Here is an 18,837-nt window from a genome sequence, read left to right as displayed (position 1 = left end):
CTTATAACACTGTAAACAAGTTCTTATAACATGTAGGGGAGAGAGTGAGAGAGAGAGAGATAGAGAGAGAGAGAGAGAGAGAAAGATAGATGGTTGTAAATTTTTTTTAATCTTCCACGTTCTTCCACATTTTTTTTAATTACTAAAACTTATTTGATTGTCTCAAAATTATATATTTGATTATTATAAAACAAACTTTTTAATTAATTAATTAATGTGTATTTGATTTTGTTGTTGAACCAAATAAAATAAAATAAGATTGAATGTATATTTAGCTTTTGTTGTGAACCTTAAAAAAAATAAAAAAATAAGTTGTTAACATTAAATATATTAAAAAAGAAAGAAAAAAGATTGAAGGTATATTTAGCTAAAACCTTAAAAAAAGAAAAAAAGAAAAAAAAAGAGTTGTTAACATTAAATATATTAAAAAAGAAAGAAAAAAAATTGAAAGTATATTTAGCTTTTGTTGTGAACCTTAAAAAAAGAAAAAAAGAAAAAGAAAAAGTTATTAACATTAAATATATTAAAAAAGAAAGAAAAAAGATTGAAGGTATATTTAGCTTTTGTTGTGAACCTTTAAAAAAAAAAAAGAAAAAAAAAGTGGTTGTTAACATTAAATATAAAAAATAAAAATAAAATAAAATAAAAATGGGGATTAAAGTGGGTTAGGAAAAATCTAAACCCATTAGGAAATGAGGAGGGTGGTACCCATGAGGAATAGGGAATAGAGAAAATTTATTATAGGGGAATGGGGATGGGGAATTAATATCCACCCATTAACCCCTATTGCCATCCCTAGCTGCCCTCGTAGGGAATCTATAAATGAAGGTCCTATTTAAGTGCTCAATGAGCAACTCAGTCCAGGTCTTTGACGAAGAATAAACAAGCACGAATGTCGAATAGACTCTTCTTTAACAGCAAAGGGGAAGCGAGGACGCTAGCTGAGTTGGAAGGAGACATGAATCGAAGTGGCGAACCTTCCCGCTCGGGAGGTAGGATTTCGAGGGATCGGGAGAGACGTCAATCTCCTCTTCGTCGAAGTAGGTCGCCCAAAAGGGACAAGGAGCCACAGGGCAAATCCCCGCAACGCCGTTCTGGAGGGGAGCTCGATGAGAACCCACGCCCATTGAGTTTTGCAGTCTTCGTGGGGAATAGGCCCATGACAGATGCAGACTCGATCGTTCGAGATTCGAGTGTGGCAGTCGAATTTGCTCGACAGATTTTTCCTCCCGAGGTTTAGTAGTCGATGGTAGGTCGACAGGACTTCGATGTGTTTCGTGAAGGCATTCACGATGCGGTGAAGGGGTTCTATATCGCCTACGAAATCGGCATGCGTCTCTGTGCTTCCCGCCGAGAAATAAAAAAGAGAGATGAACACATCCAAAGCTTGGAGGCTCGCTTGGAATCGGCTGAGCGTGAGCTAGGGAAGGCCAAGGCCGTTCGGGCACAACCTGTTGGACAGGCTAACCCAATCGTGGAAGAAAGGGTCACCCAGCGGCTTATCAGTACCGCACTCGCCGATCGCGATACGGAGAGCATGTTCGCGATGGAATCCGCAAAGGAGAGGGCCTATGAAAAAGGTTTCCACGATGGCCGAAAAGTAGGGATACAGAAGACCAAGGAAAAGCTCGCCGAGGAAGTTTGCTGATGCGAAAATCGTGGATTTAAACATGGTTGGATTAAGGCGCTTCAGGCCGAGGAAGCTTTCCAAGCAGCGGGGGTCGATTCGGCATTGCTACTGTACCAACGTAACCATTTTTCGTTTTTCGCCTTTGAAGTCGAGCAGAGTGAGGATGAGGGTGACGCCGTATAAAAATATTCAATGTAACGTTCGAACGCAGATCGCGTTCATAACTATGTAGTTATTGCCTGATTGAATAAAATGTTCTATTTTAAATATTTCTTTGTAAATTTCATTCGGCGCACACGTGTTTGCATGCATTTTATTGTATAAACATTGATCGGCTCGAATCAACTAGGCATTTTAATTTCGAACGTTTATATGCCGGCTTGTCATGAGCATTCTTCACTAAATATATTTTTGGCGTGTCACGCAAGGTCAGTTGCATCGATGAGGTTCCGAATTCGGAGGCTTAATCGGCCCAAAGGTGTCATGCACCAGGGACTCCGAATTCGAAGACAGTCAGCCCATCTATAATTGTTGTTTATATAATTTAGGCTATTTTAACCCCAAAAACAAAAAGGGCAAAGATTGGTACATGGAGTGGCTACGGCCAGTATCGCTCGGCGTCCGTCTTTTGGAGTTCAATGCTAATGAAATCGCCTCGGGACCTTTCGCTCCAGTGACTTCGCTTATTGTGCTCAAATTCGATTTAAAATGATTTTGTTGTGTGGGGTTAGATAAGTGTGAATGTTGAATGGAGTTTTTCTTCAGCAGCATAGGAGAAGCTCGGACTCTGGCTGAGCTTGACATTGCAATGGATCGTAGCAGAGAACCCATTCGCGCGAGAGGTAGGGCGTTCAACAAACGGGAAAAATGTCAGCCTCTAAGTCGTCAAAGCGGATCACCTCTACGGGAGAAACAACAATGGTGAAGTTCTCCGCAATTGCGACCAAGAAATGAGGGCGACGTAGCGCTGCGACCATTGAGCATTGCTGCTCTCGTGGGGAATTCCTTTCTTGTCTTGGATCTTGGCCTTGACATTGTCTATGGTGCCAAAGGTCCCTGCCTCAAGGGTGATTATATCGTCGTTGTGAATCGTGGATTCAAGCGCGGTCAGATCAAAGCATTTCAAGTTGCGGGTGCTCTTTGATCAGCGGGCGTTGATTTGGGGCTGCCGCTTGTATCAATGCGATGTCGTATGAGAATAGACATTGTAATGCTTTGAATGTAGATTGCGTTCTTTTGTAATTACTGTTTGATCGAATAAAATGTTTCATTCTGAAAGTTTGTCTCATTCTGAATTTTTGTATGCTAAATTAAGCATTTTATTTTGAATACTGGAACATTTTGTTTTGTTCATGGAGTTGTACTAGTTCAACCTACATAACCTTGCTTCGACGTGTAAATGTTTTCATCCACGAAGGGCGCTCCGAATCCGGAGGCTTTATCGGCCCAAAGACGTCATGCGCCAATGGGGCTCCGAATCCAGAGACTTTATTTGGCCAATCGTGACATCCACGAAAGGCGCTCCGAATCCGGAGGCTTTATTTGGCCAATCACGATATCCACAAAGGGCGCTCCGAATCCGGAGGCTTTATTTGGCCAATCGTGATATCCACGAAGGGCGCTCCGAATCCGGAGGCCTTATCGGCCCAAAGACGTCATGCACCGATGGGGCTTCGAATTTGGAGGCTTTATCGGCCAAAAGACGTCATGCGCCGATGGGGCTCCGAATCCGGAGACTTTATTTGGCCAATCATGACATCCACGAAAGGCGCTCCGAATCCGGAGGCTTTATCGGCCCAAAGACGTCATGCGCCGATGGGGCTCTGAATCCAGAGGCTTTAGTTGGCCAATCGTGATATCCACGAAGGGCGCTCCAAATCCGGAGGCTTCATCGGCCCAAAGACGTCATGCGCCGATGGGGCTCTCAATCCGGAGACTTTATTTGGAACACTTTTGAACTGGATTGCGCAGTGAGTAAACGGGAATCTTTACATTACAAAAGTGGAAAGTGTACATGGTGAGCCATTCAGAACCAATATCATTCCCCACAGGTCGGGTTTAATGATAGAATTTGCGCAAGTGCGTTAGGAGCAGGGCTGCGTGTCTAACTTTCCATCAACCAGCCTCCTATCATCCGGAAATACCTTCAGGAGCAACTTTCTTAGCGTGTAGCGGCGCAGCTGGATGCGTTAAGCATTCGTCTTGGGAAGCTGCTACTGGTATCACCTAGAGCTTCCGTGGCTTTTCGTCAGGTAGTCGTCTGACATCGTCAAGACTATCACGCTTCGACACTTCAGTGGAATTGGCCTGCGTCTCCGTTGGTGTCTTTCCAGAAAGGAGATAGCATGCCTGTCCGGATTACCGGGAACCACGAATTTGCTCAACGCCGTGTTCGGTCGGGAAGCGTAGCAGCTGATGATAGGTGCTTGGCGCGGCCTGAATAGTATGCAACCAAGTTCGCCCCATGATGAGGTTATACGGCGAAGGGAGCTTGACGACCAAGGATTCCACACCCACCGTTTGGGAGCCAGCCCGAACGGGTAACGTGATTTTCCCCAACGGGTACTCCGGATTTGCGTTGAAGCTGAATAATGAATGAGGAGCCGAAGACAAGTCTGATTCGTTGAGGCCGAGTTTGATGAAGGTCTCGTAATACATGACCTTCGAAGTGCTCCCCTGGTCTATGAGGACGCGTTCAACGGTAAATCGGTTCACGTGTAGTTCAATGACCAATGGATCAATATGGGGGAGCGTTATGACGATAAGATTGGAATCGTCGAAGGTAGTGCTCGGAGCTTCGTGGGGCTGTTTTGTTTGTGTGCGTTGCGTCTGAGGGGCTGAATGAATTGCGTGTATGGTTCGTGGCGTTGGAAGGCTGCATATCATATGAATAACACCGAGGGGAGGTGACTTCTGCCGAAGGGCGACAGTTTTGATTGTGCTTTTCCGGACGTGTTGCTGGAGCCGACCATCTTGGACCAATTCCTCAAGGTGGTCTTTCCAGGCATAGCAACTATCCGTGTTATGACCGTGATCTTTGTGATATTCACAACGCCTGTCCCGCCTTCTCGTGTCAAGAGGTCCCACCATCTTGGACGGCCATTTGAAGAACGGAAGATTTGGACATAATCAAGCTGATTGGCTCTGACAGCTCCGTATATTTCTTATCGGCGCGCTTTGTGCGCCTGTTATCGACCTGCAGTTGCTCATTTGCTTGGTGTGAGCATTGATCGCTGGATCGGCGAGAATCCCGTCTCTTGTCTCGTTTAGCCTGCTGTCGTGGTTCAGGGCTCTAAGGTGGTGCGGAACTTATTGGCTGAGTGATTTTGAGAGGGGCCGTTTTGTTGGCCACATGTCCGACCTTAACCCGCAAGGCGTCATCTTCCACTTTGCAGTATTCCATTACTTTCTTCATCAACCCCCAAACTGTTTTGGGGGGTCTTCTAGTCAAGGAACTGCAGAGGGCATTATCTGGGTGTAATCCCATTTTGAAGGCGGTGATGGCCATGGAGTCGTTGCAAGCGTCATCAACAAGATTAAAGCATTCCAAATATCGCGCCGAATATGTTCTTAATGTTTCTCCTGGCAGGATTTGCATTGCCTAGAGAGAGTCGGCTTGCTTTGGCTGGACTTCGTTGGTGATGAATTTGGCCCTGAAGAATTTCTGTAGTTGGTGGAAGGTTTTAATCGAAGCCGGCTCCAGTTTATAATACCATCTAACCGCCAATGGTCCCAAACTGCTGGGAAATATTCGGCACATGAGGGCCTCGTTGTCTGCATGCAATGTCATGGCCTGCTTGTAGTGGCGGATGTGGTTCGTGGGGTCTGATTTTGTCACGACCCAAACCCGGCCCTATGGGTTTACCGTAACCGGCCAGTAATCTGAGATTACCAAAGGCCTGCTTAACAGTAATACAGTAAAACAGAGTACAGGGCCTGGCGGAAGCCAAAACAGTAAATAAATAATGTCCACTGAGCTGTGACAGTCTATATGAAAAAGACTTTTCATACATTCATACATAAACGGTACAGAACAGTATGCACAATATTTACAACCATTCAGACTAGGGACTCAACCCTATAAAGCAGTACAGTAAACAGTCAGTCTATACAGAACAGTAAGACGGTGCAGAAGGGGAATTGTAAAACACCCCTAAGCCTTAACACGATAGGCTCGGAACCTCGCAGTGAGGCACATAGGCTAGCTTGACAAAACTGGAGTTACCCTGACGCCTCTAGCCGCGGTCTGGTGCCTGCACACCTACATATATATATGAGCAGTGAGCTAAAGCCCAGTGAATAACATAATGCGTAAAGAGGTTAAGAATGAATGTCCTTACAGTATGAAAACAATTCATTTAAACAGTATTCAATCATTCAGTCAGTACAGTCATATGTGGTACACCCATTAGCATAACAGTATAGTAAACAGTAGGTCTTAAAAGACCGAACAGTAATGATGGCTATCAGTCAGTAAACAGTAGTGGTTCCAACGAGGGAACCGACAGAGATCTCTGTAACAGTAACAGTAAACAGTAGGTGCTAAGGATGCCACAATACAGTTCAGAATATAGGACATACATTCATTCAGTTAACAGTAATCCGTTCAGAAAACAGTACAGTTCAGTTGTTCAGAAAATAATCATTTGTGAACATATCTTTACACAATCGTTACTCACAGAGTTTGGGTTACAGTATGCTAGAGCGTGTCTCCCCAGTCGCCAACCCTACACAGTTAACAGATTGAACACACTCTAAGTTTCACAGTTGGGAAAGATAATAACTTAATCCCTAATGCCTCGGTGTGTTCTACATCTATCCTCAACAAGATGTCTTAAACTAGGCCTAAGAATGCCTAGAATGGAATGAGGATGCAAAGATGTAATCAGAAGACTGTTTCAGGATTTTCAGAAAAACAGAATCCCGCTCGAGCGCAGGTTTCCCCGCTCGAGCGGTCATGCAACAAAGGCACACGCTCGAGTGTCAACTTTCCCGCTCAAGCGTACTGTAAAAGTACTGGATGGGTGAAATCTCCGCTCGACGCCCGCTCGAGCTTGAGACATGACTCCGCTCGAGCGCCCAATCCTCCGCTTGAGCATACTGTAAAACAGTGCAGAGATACTGGATGCTCGGATTCCACGCTTGAGCGGCACTTCCCCCGCTCGAGCGGAAGTGCAGAATTTGGGAAGTCCAGATTGCACCTCCAAGCTCAAACTCACCTTCAAATGCATCAAAACCAATCCTCTTGGGCCCATTTTCTGGAAAACATTTATAAACACATAGAATATCATAGTTCAAAACTCAATTTTAAGAAATCAAAGCCCAAGGGTGTTTAATCGAAACCCAATTTTCAAACCATTTTTCAAGAACAATATGAACATGCAAACATGCATGAATTCAAATCACTTTGAAGTTCCAAATTGATGCTCTAAGAAGCCAATTGATCCAAAAACAAGTTGAAAACATGGACCATTACAAAATCATGAACATGCATGCACCATTTCACCATGAATTCAACTAAAAAACTCATTAATTCAAACATGCAAGCATGGAATGAGCTCTATATCAACATGTATGAACTAAAACAAGGCTTAGCTCTACAATTTAACATGGACCATGCATGAATCAACTTAAAGACAAACCAAAAGGATGAAATTCATACCTAGGTTCCTTGAATGCAAGTCTAGAGGTTCAATTAAGCAATCTACTCTTTAATTAGCAAGCAATTCTCCAAGTTCCAAGCAATTCAAGATGAAAACCAAATTCTCTCACTCTCTCCCTCTCATGGTCAGTTGAACAAGAAAAAGGGGCTAATGAAATGTTGTTCAAGTGTGTACAAGGCTTACATGTGTGTGAGATAGTGGCCACTAAGTGTGGCAAAATGATAATTACGGCAACTGGTGCAATTTAACTCATTTTAATCTAATTTAATCATACCTAATCAGTTTCAGATAAATATACCATAAAATCACATAAATTATGATGATCATAAAACATCAATCAATTCCCGGTTCGGCCGCCGATAAGGCCTTCAATTAGCAGTTTAAACGTAAAACACGAACAGATCAAATAATCTTACCAAACAGATAGATGCACAATTAAACAGATAGACTCAGTCAATTAATTCCAGTCAGTCAGTTCAGTACTTTAATCAGTCCAATTATCAGTCATAATCAATTCAATTTAACGGTAATCGATGGTTATCGGTAATCAATCAGTCATTAATCGGTAAACAGTATGAGGGCTGTTACAGATTTGCCGTCGTACAAGGTGAACGACGTGCTTTGAATTTCTTGGGTAGCCCAGCCTTTGCAATCCGTCGTATGAAGGGATCATGTTGGTCTTCGTCCAAACTGTTCCTTCTTCGCTTGTGCATTGTACGGGGACTTTCTTCGGAAGAACTGGTGGTTTCATGTCGTCCCTTCTTCCTGGGCTCCGGGGATAATAAGTCGGAGTTGCTATCAGTGTCTTGTCGTGCTCGAGGTTGTCGCCCACCTGCCTTCGGAGATTGTTCTGGATTTAGGCGCGCAGCTTGCTTGGACTTCGCCATTTCCAAGGCCAAATCTTCACGAAGTTGTTCGTTTTCAGCGATCATGTTCTCCAACCTCTGTTCATTTTGCTTTGCCTGTTCCATGATCGCCTGCATTGTCTCGTGCTCCGAAGTCGAGGGTGAGGCGAAATTCAAGGCACGTCTTGCGGCGATAGTCTCTGTTCCAAACAAATTTGTTGGAGTGGTTTTATCTTGCGGTATAAGTTCGACTGTGACTGTCGGAGGATCCTCCGTCACGCTTGCTATGGATGTGCTTGAGTATTCCCACATATGTGACATTAGGATGTTGTCCGAAACTATTAAATTAAAAATTAATAATTAAAAAATAGAGGTTAAAAATATCTCTTACAATTTTCTTATAATCACTTAGATTTCTTTTATCTCATAAATTAAAAATGTAAATAGAAATTACGTTAAAAACATGTTTGGTTTGATTTTTTGAATTTTTTTTGAAAAAATAAAATCAATTTGATGAAAATAAATATTTTTGAATTTTAAAAATGTCCTCTCAAAAGATAAGATTATATAAAAATAATAAGTATTTTTTATTTTTATTTTTTTTACTAAATTATTTTTTTAATTTTATTATTATTATTAAAAATCAAATCAAACAGAACTTTTGACTTATGAATATCTCAATTTCCCTTTGCTTTGAAATTTAAGTATAGAATTATATAGAAATCTATGGTATCATCAAGGTAAATGGATGCATTCCGCTGACATATTTATTGGGTGGATTATCAGCAAAGCAACTATTATAAATGAATAAATAATATTATGTGTACCAATTAGTATATTAACAGTTAATATAATATAATTTTAAAATTTTTTAGTATTTGTAATTTATATAATAGGTGAGATCAGTAATAATAACATAATACTAATTGGTACATTAGTTAGTATATTAATTAATATATATAGTACCACAGTAAATGAATAGAAGAATATTTGAAAACTCTAAAATATGAGCTCTCAAGGACTTCTAAGGGGTCAACCCCACCTATTGATATGATGTTTTAACTTTGATTTTTTTTTTAATATTCTTTTATTATTAGAGTTCAATTAACGTCCCAAAATTAAGGAATGTATCATTGCTGAAATGAATATGAACATTGGTGACTTTATCAGGACTAAAGAACGATGGAGGAAGTGCCACGTGTTTGGAGAAAATTGAAGATAATGATCTACAATTTGGAGCAAGGATCCTCTAGAGTGATTTTTCCCTAAAGTTTCCTAGAGTGCAACATTGTGTGGTTGAGATTTACTGGCAAGTCACATCAATTTTTCTGATATGACTTGCCAGTAAATCTCAATCACACAATATAACACTCTAGGAAACTTTAGGGAAATTTCACTCTAGAGGATCCTTGGTGTACAATTTGTAGTTCATATGCCAGTTACAATTGTGCAAATAATTAAGAGCTCCGATTGAGAGCCCGAATTTGACAGCCTCGAATGCCCCTAATTCCAAAAATGATCCCATTTTTGTATTTTTTTTTTTTCTTCAGCAGAAGATGAAATAAGAAGGAGGAGGGATTGGAGGGGAGGAGGGGGAGGAGGAGGAGGGGGAGAAGGGATTGGAGGGGGCCTAAAAAATGGGGCTGGAGGCGGGGGAGAGGCAGAGGCGACGAGCCGACGGCTGGCGAGGCGACGAGCAGCGACGATCGGCGACGAGCAGGGACTGGAGGCGACAATTGGCGACGATCTCCCTCTCCGCTCTCTTCTCTCTTTCTCTTTCTCCCTCTCTCTCTCTCTCTCTCTCTGATTCGGGGCATTCGGGGGAGCCTCATTCGAGGCACAAATCTTTTTCCAATAATTAATCTAACCCAATCTGATAAAAAAATTGTCTAGTGATGAGGGCACAAGCACTGAATACTGATAATTAGGGGTTGTTTAGGGTGTCTTAAATAAGTGTATTTTTTGTTTTTTTAGACTAAAAAGTTAAGGGAAAAAATATGGATGTTTGGGTTAACTTTTTGACTTTTCATGAAAAAATGTGTAATAAAAAATTGTAAAAATTGGTTTGTAGAGGAAAATTAGGTTTGGGAGTTGTGCAGTTGTAATTGTTGACTTTTAATGAATAATGTTAACTTTTTAACTTTTTGAGTAATTCTTTTACTTTTTGACTTTTTTTACATACCCCAAACTTGGCCTTAATTTCTCCTTCATGGCAAATTGCATTGCTGCCCCTTGCACCAATAAAGACCACATGGCTGTTTCTTGTTTGATATTACAATCAAATGTTAGAGATTTTGGATTGAACTCTTCAAAAGATGGTTTTTAACCTCATAATTAAAAAAAAAATTAGTTAGAAAACACGCGAAGAATAGATTAAGCCAGTACCTATGTACAAGAAGATGAAAATATTACGGTGGCTCGTCCACTAGGGACACTCCGACAATTAAATTAGTCAATTTATCTCTAAAAAATATCAAATAAGTACTCAATTCACAATCAAAACATACTATACCTTACGAGATGCTTTACTTTTATAATGATTAGTGTCCAACTTTTTCTAAAAACTTTATTTTCTGAGATTTTATCCTTTACAAGGATAACATTTATCACAACTCACACTATTCAAATTAAGATAAACTTTCTCAAGAGTTCTATCTCTATCCAAATAGGTAGCTTGATATTATTTAGGACTCTTTTCTTCTGTCCGAATATCTCAGATTCCTACATTACCGCACCATATCTCGACAATATCACAACAATCTCGACATCATGACTCGCCCACATGACACCTCAATCAACACCTTAGCCACGTGATGCGACCCTAAAAATAGGTGCCCACAAATTGTGTTCTAACTATTGTGATATTAATGATAAACTTATTCCTCCATATGAGACGCATAACAATCTAACACTTGATGATTGAGAAAAAGAAAAATAACTGTGATGAATTATTATTCAATTTTTCTTTATAAGTAACTTAACTGATTTCATCACGGAATGCCTTTTAATTATCTAATCACTGATCAAGCAACATTGATGGTGGGGTGAGATTTTTGCAAAAGGAACAAGTTTGACAAAGACTCTGTTGCAGTCTCTATAATGCGTGAATTTTTCCTATACAATAATTATTAAATTTTATTGTATTCTTAAGATAACATAGTTTAGACTTATATATATATATATACATAATTGAATATTCTAATAATATAGACAAAAGGATTGACATAAGTACGCAAAAAAAAAAAAAAAAAAATCTCCAGCGCATTAAGATGATTAGAACACTGCACAAACAAAAAATTAAGTGAAATAAACAACTATTTCACAAGTTATACGAAAGGAACTTTTCAAATAAAAATTAAGGAACCGAGGTCTACATCCAATAGTCTCATAACATTTGCACATGCATTCTTAAGTGGGTGTAACTTAGGGTTTAAGGATATATTCTCTTTAGAATCATATTCAATTCTCATTTGGAGGAATATACTCGTTTCTTGGGATTATGTCCTTGGGATTCACGTGGAGGGATATTTTGCATAAATTTTAAAATTAATCGAGATACATATAAATTGACTTAAATTACCAATCATATATAAAAATAATGATAATAGTAATAATAATTTGCACATGCAAGTACTAAACTAATTGTAATATACAGTTCATATATTATTGTCAAACTTAGACCGTAATTATTATTTTATTTTTTTGGTGTACATCGGAGTTTTAATTAATGTGAAATTAAGGTTAGATATGCAATGATAAGTTAGAGGATTGTATGACCAATAATTACTATAGGAACCATATAATTATACTATTTAACACTATTATATAAACAGTAAACTATGGATCCGCCTCCTCTCCTGTAGTCTTTTGTTCAGCAATATCCAGCAATTTTAACGAGATCGTGACACGTCACCAAGAAGACATCCAAAGGGCTAGAAGTTGCCACGTTACAGAGAATGAAATGTATTTAGTAGAATGGCGTAATTTTGGGTAATACCATGTCGTTTTCACATAAGGGATAGCGCTAACGGTGTGTTTGTGATTTGTAGAGACATATTTTGTGAATGACAACACGTGGTCAAAGTGACGCAGAAGTGTTAGCTGAGGTGCCAGGTGACCTGGTCATACGCCAAGATGATCTTGGCTAAGCTGATATTATCTGCGGAAATACTGGAATCTGAGATGAGCAGATAAAGGGCAAGAGTCCTAGAACAAGGGAGGGTCTCAGTGAGGATAAGGATAAGGCTCATGAAAAGTTTATCCCTATCTAACTGAAAGTCCAGGATGAGCATTGAGCTTGAATCCACTGAAGTGAGGCTTCTACAGGGATTAGGTCAGTGTAGGCTAAAAAAGTAGGGCACCCCCGTAGGTCTTAGAGAGGTGTGATATACTATAAGCAGTAAGTTCTTTCTTGTGAATTAAGCACAGTTTTTTATTTTTGAGAGATATTTGATTACTGACTTGAGCATCGAAGTGCCCCTAGGTGGACAAACCACCGCTGGATTCTTATCTTTCTGTGACAGGTTGTTCAGGCGTAATCTATTCTGCCAGTGCTCTCCAGCTAAGTTCTCTGTTTGGCTGTGTGGTTAGAAATCAACACCTATAATTTGGCGTCGTCTGTGAGAATGTAAGGAGAATAGATGGCCAACGATGAGTAGAAAGAAAAGATCGGGAACGACGTCTCATGTGGGAGCGATAAACATGCCGATCCTAACATCGAGGAAGAAAACCATAATGAAGGAGCACGGGATCAGAATTCCGAGGATAAGGATGTCGGCAAAGAGGGAGACGCCTCGAAGAAATCAGGCTGAGATGAGTATTACAACGAAAGCGACCTCCAGGTATGGAAAGATAGATGCCTGAGGAAAGACGGCGAGATGAAGGGAATGGCTAACAAGTTGGCAGATCTACAATCGGTTGTCAACTTCATGATGCAGAACAACGTCATGCAACCACCGTTTTCGTTGCAGGACACGCCGATGCCAGGGGCCAAGATTGATGCCCAAAAAGGGAGGGCAAAAAAAATCCCAGTAATCCCGCAGTACGGCAAGGAAAAAGAGCACTCACATCAGCCTTCACGGGAGAGATCGGGCGAGGAGAGTCGGTCAGAGGTGACTCGCAGAGGACACCTCATACCAAGGGAACATATGTCAAAGAACCACGGAATATCCAGAGGAAGGACCTGTGCTTTGACACGGTGAATGAAGAGAAGTCCAAGAGGACACATAATGACACTGGGAGTAGCGAACCAAAAAGGCTGAAATCTGTTGACAGCCAAGCTCCTGGTCAGACTAAGGAGGATTTGACGAATTACCTCCAGAGGAAGCGGCAGAATGCCGAGGTCACATTCCCCGTCAAGCCGAGAACGCCGTTCTCAGTGGAGTTAGATAGGTTTGAGGCCTCAAAAAGGTTCCATATGCTGAGGTTCCAAATTTATGACGGTAAGTTTCGAACTTTTATGTCGGCTTATATCTGAATTCGATGGCTTTGTATATTGGGAACGAACCGTTGCTGTGCAAAGAGTTCCTCTCATCCTTTGGGGAAATTGCATTGGATTGGTTTCACAAATTGCCGAAAGGAACTATGCAGAGTTGGAAAGGCCTGGCCGAGATGTTTGTGGCCAGGTTTGTTACAAACAGGTTGTAGCCACCAAGAGTAGACTCCCTGATGGCTTTGAAAATTAGCGAGGGTGAAAGCCTCAAGGCTTATGCCAAAAGGTATTATGATGTGTTCAACCGAATATCGGAATGCAACCAAGAGTCAGCGGTCGTGTCTTTTAAGAACAGCGTGGAGGATGAATGCACGCTTCGGAAGTCGCTGGCAAAAACTCTACAAAAGAGTATGGAGGAGCTCATGGCACAAATCGAGAAATATGCCAAAGTAGAAGAGGATACGCCGGGAATTAAGGTGCCGAAGCAGGAGAAGAGAAACGGCTCGCCGAAGCGAGGCCAAGGTAATACTGGTTTTAACAGGTAGGAAACAAGGTTGAGGGCTGCACAAGCAGTCACCACTGTGTTTCGGATCCCGGTTTACAAAGTTCTAGAAAGGATCAGGAACCAGTCCTATTATAAAGCGCCAGAGAAAATTCCTAGTGAGTTCATGGGAAGGAGCCTTGGGAAGCACTGTGCCTACCATAATGAGGATAGGCACCTGACTCAGGGGTATAGAGCCCTGAAAACGCACTTAGAAGTCCTGGTCAGACAATGTCACTTGAGGGACCTAGTAGATGAGGCCAGAACGAGAGAAAAACATGCAAGGCTTTCCCTGGCACCAACGGCACCACCACAGCAAGCAGAACCTCGGGTGATCAATGTGATTCACTCGAAGGTTAATAAGAATAATATGTGAGGAGAGACATAAAAGGTGAAAAACTTACAATATATGTATCAGGTCCAGTAAAATAGGCCTAGGACAAACAAGTACCAGGGACCGACGGTCCTTTACTGAGGCAGACCTAGATATGGTACAGCATCTACACAACGATGCTCTGGAAGTGACCCTCATGGTTGGAGAATACCAAGTAAGGCACATCCTGATCTACCAAGGTAGCTCTTGTGACATCATGTATGTCAGATATTACAAGGAACTTGGCTTTCACCGAGATGATTTGGAGCAGTCCAACCGCCCATTGGTCAGATTCAATGGAACGCCGACATGGCCCCTAGGAGCAATAAATTTGGAGGTGTAAGCAGGCCCCAGGAAGGTAAGTACAGAGTTTACAGTAATTGACACTTCATTTCCTTACAATGTTATCTTGGAAAGGCCATGGTTGCATGCAATGAGGGTTGTTCCCTCAACACCGCACCAGCTGTTGCAATTTCCAACTAAACAGGAAATTGAGGAAGTCAGAGGGGATCAAGTGCAGACAAAGAATTGCTCAATGGCAGCAATGAAATCCAACTGCAATATGCGAGAGGCAGAAAAAATGGAAGTCGAGGACGAGGACATAGAAGTTTTAGATGATGTCGGCAAAGAACCGGCCGAGAAGAGCAAAGAAGCCTTGAAGAAAATTATGGTCCAAGAAGGGGATGAACAACGCTTTTTCCTTCTTGGCTCAGGCTTGGCCGAGGATGAGAAAATGGAGTTAGAGCCTTTCTTACAGGCCAACATAGAAATATTTGGTTGGACGCCATATGAGATGCCAGCCATTGACCCCGAGATCACATGTCATATGCTAAATATAGACAGGTCGGCTAAACCTGTCATCCAGCAAGCAAGGAGGCTGACATTAATGCATGTTGAGGCAGTTGAGAATGAAGTGGACAAACTGCTGGAAGCCAAAGCCATTCGCAAGGTGAACTACCCTACTTAGCTATCCAACATTGTGGTAGTGAAAAAGAAGAACGACAAGTGGAGGGTTTGTGTTGATTTCACTAGCCTAAATAAGGCTTGCCCCAAGGACAGTTTCCCACTACCCAAGATTGATCAGTTAGTAGATGCCATTTTAGGACACGGGAGGATGAGCTTTCTGGATGCTTACAAGGGATACCACCAGATAGCAATGTATCCCCATAATGAGGAGAAGACTGCATTTATCACCCCAAAAGGGCTGTACTACTACAAAGTGATGCCTTTCAGTTTGAAAAATGCAGGAGCAACCTACCAGAGGTTAGTGACCAAGGTGTTCAGACATCTGTTTGGCAAGATAGTAGAAGTGTACATTGGTGACATGGTCGTGAAGACCAAAGAACTTGGGAATCATCTAGTTGACTTGAAGGTGGTTTTTGATATCTTAAGAACATATCGACTCTGACTTAATGCTTCAAAATGTGCATTTGGAGTCAAGTCTAGTAAGTTCCTAGGGTACTTGGTCACCAGAAGGGGCATTGATGCAAGCCCAGATCAAATCAAGGCCATTCTTGGCTTAAAAAGCCCGACGTCAGCCAAGCAGGTCCAAATTTTGACCAACAAGGTGGTAGCCCTGAACAGGTTCATTAGCAGAAGTTTAGATAAGTGTAAACCATTTTTTAGTTTGTTAAAGAAGGCCACAGATTTTTTGTGGACAGAGGAGTGCGAAGTCACCTTGGCCGACTTGAAAAAGTACCTGACAACAGCTCTAGTTCTGTCAAATCCAATACTTGAAGAAGAATTGTTCATATACCTAGAAGTTTCAGAGCACGCAGTGAGTGCAGTGGTAATCAGAGAAGAAAATGGAGAACAAATGGCAATATTTTATGTGAGTAAAACCCTAGCAAGTGCAGAGACCGGGTACTTACCCCTGGAAAAATTGACACTAGCCCTGGTGATGGCTTTGAAAAAACTAAATCACTACTTCCAAACCCACAAGATTGTGGTACTGACTGAGCATCCTTTGAAGTCCCTGTTACATCAAGGAGTCCTAACAGATAGGGTAGCCAGATGGGCAATAGTGTTGGGCTAATATGACTTGGAGTTTAGGCCCATAACAACAATTAAGGGCCAGGTTCTGGCAACTTTGAGGTGAGTTCACCCCTGGTGCTATTCCGCATCGGAGTTAGGTGAGCAGCGACTTGGGATGACCAGGGGAGCAGGAAGAAACCCAACTGGGGCCCAAGAACCTCACTCTAGCAAAACAGAAGAAATAAGAGAAACCAAAGCCCTGCAATGTTTACATCGGCGATTCCTTCTGCCTATATGTTGATAGAAGCTTAAACCGTCAAGGAGCGGGTACATGAGTAGTATTGGTATTTCCAGATAGGCGAATGATAGAGCAGTCTATTCATTTGGGATTCAAGGCCTCAACCAATGAAGCAGAGTATGAGGAACTAATTGCAGGGTTGAAGTTGGCAGCAAAAATGGAGGCCGATGAGGTGGTAGTTTTCTGTGACTCCCAACTTATTGTGAATCAGGAAACAAGCGAGTATATAGCCCAATATGAACGAATGATAGTCTATGTTAAAGAGGTTGTCAGATTGCTTTTCTTGTTCCAAGATTGTTGGCTACAGCAAGTTAGCTGAGATGACAACAGTCACGCCGATGCCTTAGCCAACCTGGCTAGTGCAATAAAATTGGGGGAGCCGAGGATAGTCATGATTGATTACTTGACAGGACCAAGTGTGGAACCTCTAATAACAGAATATGAGGCAATGTGTGTGGAGATAGGTTCAAGTTGGATGGATGCAATAGTGATGTTCCTCAGGGATGGCATACTGCCAGACGACCGAAAAGAGGCACACAAAACTAGATTAAAGTTGACTAGGTTCAGCTTAACAGCAGATGACCATCTCTACAGGAGACCCTTCACTAGAACCCTTTTGAGATATGTACATCCCTCCTAGGTTGAGGATTTTTTGTATGAGATTCATGAAAGAGTCTGTGGAAGCCATGTTGGGGGCAAATCACTTGCTCTAGGGCCATCACTTACGGGTACTAGTGGCCCTACATGCAGAAGAATGCTGAAGCTTACGAGTGTCAAATGTTTGCACCTTTGATACATCAACCAGCAGCAGATTTAAAACCAGTATCTAGCCCTTGGCCATTTGCCCAGTGGAGCATGGATCTTGTTGGACAACTGCCCCAAGCAACTGGGCAAAGGAAATTTCTGCTGGTAGCAACTGGCTACTTCACGAAGTGGGTAGAAGCTGAACCCCTTGCGAAGATTCGAGATATTGATGTAAAGAACTTCATATGGAAGAACATCATTACCAGGTTTGGGATCCCAAGGGCAATAATAGCAGATAATGGTACACAGTTCGACAGTAAGCTAATCAAAAGCTTCTATGCAAAATACAAAATCAAGAACTACTACTCCACTCTAAGTTTCCCTCAAAGCAATGGTCAGGCAGAAACATCCAATAAGACTATCTTGGATGGGATCAAGAAGAGGCTGGAAGTAGCAAAAAGGGAAGTGGGTGGAAGAGTTGCCTAATGTGCTCTGGGCATCTCGGACTACGTTGAGAAGATCAAATGGGGAGTCTCCTTTTGCCACAGCTTATGGCACTGAAGTAGTTATCCCATTGGAAGTCGGCATCCCTGGAATCAGAACCGAGGGAGTGGAAGATGGGACCAATGAGGCATTCTTAGCCCAAGATCTGGATCTATTGGAAGAAAGAAGGAAGAGAGCAGCAATTCAGCTGGGGGCATACCAGCAGCAGCTTGCTAGGGCTTACAATAAAAGGGTCAACCCAAGAGAGTTCAAAGCTGGGGACCTCGTCTTGAGGAAAGTTGTCGGCAACAAGAAGGATCCTAGGGAGGGCAAGCTTGGCCTAAACTGAGAGGGGCCTTACAGAATCATCTCGGTTGTCGGCAGTGGGGCATATCAACTTGAAGACACTGATGGCAAAGAGTTGCCAAGACCCTAGAACACTTGCAATCTGAAATTTTTTTATCATTAGTTTTTTTTTTTTTTTTTTTCCGAAGTTTATGTCATAATTTTATTAGCTGAAGTAATAATAAAATGCTAGTTTGATTTTTATGAATTTGAAATTTGTGCGATGGGACTGATCAGTCCTATAACGATGTTTCCAAATGAAACATGATGAATAACTTAGACTTATTATATAGCAGAGTTGAATTATACTTGCATATAATAGAGTTGAACTATGTTGGCGATATTTTTGAATGAAACATGACGAATAACTTAGACTTATTATATGACATAGATGAATTATACTTGCATATAATAAAGTTGAACTAAGTTGGTGATTTTTCTGAATGAAACATGACGAATAACTTAGACTTATTATATGGCAAAGTTGAATTATACTTTCACATAATAGAG

Source organism: Camellia sinensis, chromosome 6 (assembly GCF_055761805.1).
Source record: "Camellia sinensis isolate YWXY chromosome 6, ASM5576180v1, whole genome shotgun sequence".
In the NCBI taxonomy this organism is placed as follows: Eukaryota; Viridiplantae; Streptophyta; class Magnoliopsida; order Ericales; family Theaceae; genus Camellia; species Camellia sinensis.
This window is presented reverse-complemented; position numbering follows the sequence as displayed.